This window comes from Dendrobium catenatum, unplaced genomic scaffold, assembly GCF_001605985.2.
Source record: "Dendrobium catenatum unplaced genomic scaffold, ASM160598v2 fragScaff_scaffold_1267, whole genome shotgun sequence".
Lineage (NCBI taxonomy): Eukaryota > Viridiplantae > Streptophyta > Magnoliopsida > Asparagales > Orchidaceae > Dendrobium > Dendrobium catenatum.
In genome coordinates this window covers 563,589-572,728 of record NW_021319729.1, presented here as the reverse complement: position 1 = coordinate 572,728, position 9,140 = coordinate 563,589, and positions in this window count along the sequence as shown.

Here is a 9,140-nt window from a genome sequence, read left to right as displayed (position 1 = left end):
TGAACCAAGGGTGATTAAGCCTCTGAGATGTTGCTGTCGGTCAGTGGAAGTGTGCTCTAATACTTCCATGCAAATTGATGGTTCAGTTTGAACGGTCAATTTGAATCTGAGGTGTTGAAATCTGGATGTAGACAGAGATTTGGTGAAAATATCTGCAATCTGATCAACTGTACTGATGGGTGTAAGAGCTATGTGTTTGGCGTGGAGATGATCGCGAATGAAGTGGTGATCGATCTCAATGTGCTTGGTTCTAGCATGTAGAACTGGATTGTTGGCAATGGCGATAGCCGACATGTTGTCACAATAAAGAATAGTGGGCTGATCGATGGAAATGTTGAAGTCATGCAAAAGTTTCCGGAGCCACAGAATATCTGCGGTGGCAGCTGCGATGGCACGGTACTCGGCTTCCGTTGAGGATCTAGCAACTGTGTGTTGCTTCTTTACACTCCATGATATAAGTGTAGATCCAAGGAACGAACAATAGCCGGAGGTTGATCTTCGTGTGATCGGATCACTAGCCCAGTCCGCATCGGACATGGACATGAGTTGAAGAGGTCCCTTGCTGATAGGAAGGCCAAAGTGAGTGGTACCTTGGATATATCTTAACAGCCTTTTGAGAAGGTGATAATGTACCGGTTGTGGATCATGCATGTGTTGGCAAAGGACGTTAACCGAGTAGGAGATGTCCGGTCTAGTTATGGTGAGGTATTGAAGAGATCCGGTGAATTGTTTGTAGCTTAGAGGATTGTGGAGAATGGGATCTGAAAAGGGTGTTGTAGGTAGTTTAGTACAGTTGGGATTAGATAGAGGTTTGCATGCGGTGAGGCCGGCCTGATGAAGAATGGATTTCGCATAAGTGCTTTGAGACAGAAACAGAGAGCTGTCTGTGGTGTGGATTTGAATGCCCAGGAAATGGCTGGCTGTACCGAGATATTTTATGGTGAATTGTTTGCTGAGTTGGTTGATGAGAGCTGAGACTGTTTGGGAGTGATTTCCGGAGAGAAGTATGTCGTCGACATAGATTAAGAGATAGATTTGAATGTTGGATTGAGAGAAGACGAATAGAGAGTGATCAGATTGACTTTGTTTGAATCCATAGGATATGATGTATGAGGAGAATTTGTGGAACCATTGTCTTGGAGCTTGTTTGAGGCCATATATGGCTTTTTTTAGTAGACAAACATGGGATGGATTGATGTTGTCCTCAAACCCCTTGGGTTGAGTCATATAGACTGTTTCATGAAGATCACCGTGGAGAAAAGCATTAGCCACATCCATTTGATGAATTGGCCAAGAATGGTTGAGAGCAATGAGGAGAAAAACTCTGATAGTCGGCATTTTGGCTACTGGACAAAAGGTATCATGGTAATCTAGCCCATGCTCTTGTCGATGGCCTTGAGCCACAAGGCGGGCTTTGTATCGAGCTATGGTTCCATTGGAGTGGTATTTTGTACGATATGTCCAGCGAGACCCGAGAACATTGGCATTAGGAGGGGGAGGAACTAATAGCCATGTTCCTTGTTGTTGCAGGGCTAGAAATTCTAAAGCCATTGCTTCCCTCCATTGAGGAATTTTGACAGCTTCGGAATAAGAGGTTGGATCAGGAAGAGGTTGGGAGATTGGTTGTAGTTTGTGGAGAAGGTTGAGTAGAGTTCTGGGTTTGAGAGTTCCTGTCTTTAGACGAGTAATCATGGGGTGGGATGATGGTATCGGAGGTGGTGAAGAGGTGGTATGTGGTGGAGTGGTGGGCTGAGATGTGAGGTTGGTTTGTTCGGTGGGGCTGGTTGGAGTTGTAGGAGAGTTGGATGGCTGATGAGTAACATGGCTGGTTGATAGTGTGGACGTGGGAAGAAGAAGGTAGGGATTTGTTGAAGATGCAGGAACAGAGGGTGACGTTGAAGGATGAGTTGGTGAGAGGGAGAAAGGAAATAGATCTTCCTCAAAAGTAACATGCCTGGAGAATAGAATTTTGTTTGTGGATACATTGAGGCACTTATAGCCTTTGTAGGACTCGTGATAGCCCAGAAATAAGCATTGTGAGGCTTTGGGCTCTAGTTTGTGTCTTTGAGAAGGTGGAGTCCAGGGATAACAAGCACACCCAAAGGTTTTGAGATGAGAGTATGTTGGTTTTGTTTGATGGAGTAGCTCAAATGGAGTTTTGTTTTGGATTGTAACAGAGGGCATTCTGTTGATAAGATGGACGGCCGTGAGAGCTGCATCCGGCCAGAATTGATAGGGTAGGTGTGCTGTCTGTAGTAAGGTGCGAGTCGTTTCGATGATATGCCGATTTTTACGTTCAGCCATGCCATTTTGCTCCGGAGTGTATGGGCAGGAGATTCTGTGATGTATGCCGTTATTTTGAAGGAAGGATTTGAGTTCATTGTTGGTAAATTCCGAGCCTCCATCGGTTTGTATGCATTTGATTTTGTGTGAGAGCTGATTTTCAATGAATATTTTGAAGTGAATTATAATTTTAGGAACTTCAGATTTAGCACGAAGCATGAAGAGCCATGTAAAGCGACTGAAATCATCAATGATAACAAGATAATATTTATATCCTTGATGAGATATTGTGGGGGTTGGACCCCATACATCAAAATGAAGTAGAGCTAATGGAGTAACATTGGAGCGGGAAGATACTGGAAAAACTAGTTTATGGCTTTTAGCAGCCTTACAGGTAGAGCAAGTAAAAACAGAAGTAGATATAGCTAAGTCTCTGTTGGCTTGAGATATGGAGGCGAGAACTTGAGGGTGAGGATGACCGAGTCTTGTGTGCCATCTGTAAGAGGATGATGATGTAGCCGACAGTGCAGAGGAAGTCGAAGCGGGAGGAGGAATTCTAATTGTGTACAGGCCATTGCGACATGGACCCTGAAGAAGTGTTGCTTGCGTCTGGAGATCCTTGATGCAGAACCCAGATGGAGAGAAAACAACAGAGACGTTATTGTCATGAGTGAGGTGAGATACGGAAAGCAAGTTATGGGAGATGGTGGGAACATGGTGGATCTGAGAGAGAGTTAACTTACGGGCAGGAGTAGGGAGTAGACCGGTACCAGTGTGAGTGATGGGAAGGCTTTGTCCATTGCCAACAGTAATGCTATCCATACCTTGGTATGAGGTGGGCTGTGAGATGGTATCCAATGAGTTGGTAAGAAGGGAGGTGGCGCCTGAATCAATGTACCAGTCCTGTGAGGGCGTCCCAGAATCGGCTACCAGGGCTTTGGTCGTAGTTGGCGGAGGACTGGGAGTGTAGTTTACGTTCAGGAGATGCCAACATTGGGAAGTAGTGTGACCTCTTTTAGCACAGATTTGGCAGGTGACAGCAGCTGCTGGGTTGGATCGATTACCGGTGTTGTTGTATGTGTATGATCTGCCTCTGCTGCGACGTCCCCTACCGCGAAATGAGTACATTGCCATGCCTGGGTCAGCTGGTTGATGTTCCTTGTTGGATTCTTGAGCCAGATTGATTTCTTCTGTGAGTAAGTAGGAGTAGAGTTCATCCAAGGTAATAGAACTTCTCTTGGTTCTGATAGAAGTTTTGAAGGCTTGATAAGTTTGAGGCAGACCATTGAGTATATACAGTATGATGTCCTCTGAATCTACATTGGACCCGGCGGCTGCTATGTTGTCCACGAGTGTCTTTATAGCTGTGAGGTACTGCGTCATGGAGAGATTGCGCATGGACACATTGTGTAATTCGTTTTTCAGCTGCATCACCCTGGATCTGTTTGATGCTTGAAGCCTCTGTTCGAGAGTCGACCAAATATCGGAGCAGCAGTCCAGATGCAGTACATATGGTAGAGTCGCGGCTGAAATCGTTGAACACAATGCTGCTGCCAGATTCTGATCAATAAGCAGCCATTGAGTGTAGATTGGATCTAGAGATGTAGTACCGTCTGAATGCTGAAGAAGCCGTTTGGGACGTGGTTGAGAATTGTCCAGATGACTTTCGAATCCATTAGCTCGGAGAAGCTTGAGTATCTGTGATTTCCACACAGGATAGTTGTCATTGGAAAGTGAAAAGGGAACAATGGTTTTGTTGTTTGAGAGGATGAGTTTGAGAGAGGAAGGTATGGACGGAAATGACAAAGGATTCTTCGCAGACTGATCTGAGGTCTGAGAGGACGTCGACTGACTCATCTTGATCTAGCAGTGAGAGAAAGGTTCTCTCAAACCTGCTCTGATACCATGAAGAATTATTGAAGAAGATTGGTGCTGCAACCTGCAAGAGGTATAACGAAGAAGAAGAACAGTAGTGAAGCAAACAATATTTTCATTTTCTATATTCCTCTGTTTGCTACAGTGCTCATTTATAGATAATGAGCTTGCCACGTGTAGGGCAGATGTGAAGTAAGTTTGTTATGAACCAAGGGTGATTAAGCCTCTGAGATGTTGCTGTCGGTCAGTGGTAGTGTGGTAGTGGAAGTGTGCTCTAATACTAAATAAAGGAGAGAGATTTTGAAATTTGGCCCATTAGAATTTTTAAATTTGTTTTCAATCAATGCGCTATGAATTTGAGTGCTTCAAAGCTAAAAGTTAAAAGTTATTAAGTATAAAATTAGATTGGAATAAATTCATTCTTGTGGACCAATTAAGAGACCAACAATAAGAGATCAATATTGATTAAAAATTTAAGATTTTAAAAATTAGAATGGAGATTGAATCAAAAATTTAAGATGTTTGAGGTTGAAATATGTTCAATAAAAGAAAAAAATTTTGTAGTAAACCAAATGATATAATAAATCTTAAATTTATTTTATTATGAATTGAATGAGATTATAATAATAATATATTATTATTATTATTATTATTATTATTATTACTAATTAATTTTAATTATGAATTAATGATAATTAGTTAAGATTTAATTACATTTAATTAATAATTATAATTATTATTAATTAATCATTATATGATTAAGCAATGATGTGGCTGGGGCTCGTTTTCTTGTTGCCATGTTTCATGGCAACCTTTGGTGGAAATCCTTTGCTCAGTTGGAGTGGCTGCTTCGCGTTGTCTCTTCACCAAATTGGACGGTCCGGAGCTTGACTTTTGGGAAGCTGGTAGTCTAGGCCAAATACTGAGCCCACGAGATTGGATTTCCCTTGTATTTTCTTTTGCTTCTTAGGTTGTTTTGTTTCTTTGCTCTTGTACTCTTTTCTGGCATTAATATATGATTTCTTTGGAGAAAAAAAATAATTCTGAATATGATTCAAAATCAAATTTTTGGGACATGTGTTTTGATTATTTATAAAATATTAAACTTCAAATGGCAATTATATTCAATTTAAAAGTTTGAAAAATACAAATTAGAGAGGATTCAAACTTTTTTTTTATAATTAATTATTATTAATTAAGAGGATTCGAACTTATGGTAGCTATTTGATCAAAATCTAAATGCCACAAATCGATCTATATATATTAAAACTAGCTGTTTCTTCAAAAAGTTCAACTTCTATATAATCATCGGTTCTGATCAATTCTAATCGATTCTATGCAAAAGTTATTTTGGATTTGATTGAGCCGATCAAAGAATCAATTAACATTTGAACCGATTGGACCATTAAGTAAGATGTGATTTTTAAGCTATTGTAGCATTAAAAGAAGGACGACTTCACCTTGATTTGTTGGTTGGGATCTTTGTCTACCAACTAAAAAATTTTAGGTTCAAGATACAATACTAGTGACATTGCCTTAGGAAAAAAATACCTTGCTTTATTTAATTTCTATAAATAAGACGGCATATTGTCCAATCAAACGTGAAGAGAAGAGCTTTGCCCAAATTTCATTAAATGAAAAAAGAAATTACAAACAAGGCTCAAAAGAGGCCAAAATAAAAATTACAAAGCTTTAATCACCAAATTAAACCCAAATTGCAAAGCCACTTCAAAAGGAAAAATAATCCAAAATTTAGTCAATGTGAAAGCAACAAAAATAACCAAAAACCAATCAAGAAGACCATGAAACCTGTCGGACTCAACAAAAAGGCTGGAGGCTATCTGCAAAACCATCATGTGAGGACCATCCATTGGAGGCAGCAACCCAAAAGCCATACAGAGGAAAACCACAAGAGAATCAAGCAACAAGAAGTCCCAAATTCCCAACAAAGGCCACCATAGACCGAACAAAACAAGAGAACTGCCTCATCGTTGTCCGACCAAAACGCTCTCCCCATCATACAAAAAGCACCAACAACAGTAAAAATCACAAATGGCAGACTAGTCCCAAGGTTCCGAAGTTTTCTCCCGTAGCATAAGAGAAGAAGCAACCAACATAAGGAAAAAAGTTATTTCTTGATTAAATGAACACGTGCATTTTAGGTTTGTTTGTCGTCCTCGCTCTCATCTACTATCACGACTTCAATGTTTTTCAACCTCAATCATTTATATAATTATGAATTTAACATGACTAGCTAACTGGATGAGGACTAGTTGAGAATGTTCCTATCCATTTTTTCCCGTTGACCGAAGTTGACAATGGTAGTAGTTGGCTATTACTAATTTGTTGAAGTTGTATGTTCAATGTCTTCTTCATAAATTTAGGTATTTTAGTTGATTAAATTTCAGCCTTAGATTTTGTGTAATGGATTCTTTAATCTTATTTTAGATATAAATCAGGATTATTATTTGTAGTTAGATATCCTAAATCCTATTCAATACATACCAGACGAGCGATATCAAAATGCTGGGAAGAGAGAAAAAGTTTTATATTTATAAAATAAGTCGTCACAAATTCTTTTTAATCTTCCCTGAATAAACAAATAATTTTAACTAAAAGCATAATAGTGAAATTACTTATATAACCCACCTGATTTCTCTTCTTTAAAAACCTAAAGCTGGTGCAGGAGAACATGATGGGCATTGGTATAAATTGCAAAGAACAAAAAAAAACATATACTGAATCTTATTTTACTTGTTGCAGGTTGGCTTTAGTTATTCGAGAGAAATATGGACGGTTGCCAGTCTCCAAACATGCGCGGGCTGAGAAAGAGGAAGAAACGGGCCATCCCCCCCCCCCACTCGGCGTCCCTGTAGTTCGCTTCAATATAGAAATACAATTTCCTTTTTCTGTTTCTTTCTTGGTGTCTTCTGCCTCAGCTGTTCTCTCACCTACATGTTAATCAAGCAAAGGGTACAATAACTAAATAGACAAAGAGCCGCAAAGGCTCCCAATAGCAACAGTACAGATACAGATAAAATCGCCCAAAAAGATCGCCCTAAACATAAGAGGACAGCCACGAAGAAGAAGAAGAAACACAGCCAATCTGAAAGGAACAACCGAACACCCTAAGGCTCCAAAGCAGCAACCACGAAGCCAAAAACAGAAACGCTATTTTTTTGTAATTCCTCTAACTTCGTTTATCCACCAAAACGATATCATTTCGCATACCATCCTCCTGTTCAAACACATCCTCTTCATAAACCTCAGAAGATGAAGAGCCTTCAAGCCAATCAATTTGCGCCTTAACATAGTCCCCCGATCTTGATCTGACGCCCACATGGGCATACAAGGCGTTAGCAGACAGTAAAGCAACTGGGGCATCAACAAGCTATTCATTCACTCCTAATCCTACAGAGGAGACCGACACAACCAGATCAGTAGGCGTCACAGGAGAAGCAACATGAGGAACCAATTCAGTAGAATCAATGTTCACCACCCCCATATTCCTTCAAAAAGAATTGCTTCTTAATTTACTTCAAAAAATAAAAAAGAATAAGAGCTGATTTTGAGAGCGGCTTATCATGTAAAAGGAAAAATTCGGATCAAATGGTGAACACTTGATTGAATGATTTATATTAATTCTCTTTATTATAGATTATTTTTTTTATCATTTAAGTACCTAAATGACATCAAAATTAAGCGATCATGTTGGGTTTGCCTCGTCAAGCTGCTCGATTCGATGATAAGCATGTCAAATTTGAATATCATTTGGTCATCCAACTAATGTCTTGAATTTTCAATTGAGCTTCAGTCACTTGACTTTGGATTATTTGGTTTGGATTAGACTATTTTTGGTGTCGTTGTGTTTGTTTTGTCGAGACATTCAGCTTGACTATAAGTTAGTTAAAATCGGAGTTTAGATGAAACCAATTTTGATTATGAAAATTTTCAATGTATATATGTCTTGAGATTCGTGCTGAATCAAGTTGATATTATTTTTATATTGTATCAATGTTTTTATTAAAAAATTAATATTATAACTAGTCATAATGAAATAATAATTGAATGTACAATGAAAAACCTCTTAAAAATTCTTTCAATTTTATGACTTTTATGATGAGGGTAAAAAAACATTTTTTTAATCAATATATTATAATATAAAATTAATTACAATAAAATTGAATAATTTAAATCTATTTTAAAATAAATAAAATTTTATAAATTTAAATATATTTAAAACTTTAAGTTTATTCTGATACAAATTTTAATTAGATTTCATCAATCAATTTTCTTTCAAAGAAATTTAAGACTGATAGTTGCATTGTGGGACCCACATAATTAAAAAAAAAAACTCAGTATAGGGCGCTCGGTACACTCGGTATGCTTGGTATTTTTACCGGACGCAATAAAAATTCCAGCGAATTAAGCCGGATCAGAATTTGCCCAATTTTCTTTCACACGCCGCAAGAGCCGCGCAATCCCGTTTCTAGGATGATCACGATGAACTCAAAAGCAAAAGCTCCTCTTGCAGAGAAAATTATTTCGTGTGGAGTTCGGACGTAAAGAATCATTCGAATATAAGTATATATATATAGGGTATAAAAAAATAAATTATTTATAAAATTATATTCATTGTACACACTATGTACACTCACATCCGGATGATTTTACCGTTCAGACTCCAAACGGAATAAGTTATCCCTCTTGCAACAACCCTTTAATCAAACACTCATCTTCCTCCTACTTCTCTTACTAATCTTTCTCCTTTTCAATCTCTGACGGCCAATAACTCCCATGGTCAATTGCATTTGGCTTCTGTGAAAGGCTTGTTGTTCTTCTTTGTTCTACTTTGATTTTGGCTTGTACTATGCACAATAATCTCCTCACGGTCTAGTGCCATACATTGATAATGAAATATTTTACAAAGATCTCAAGTGCTAAATAATTGGGCAATTTCTAGTCAACTCGAATTATATATC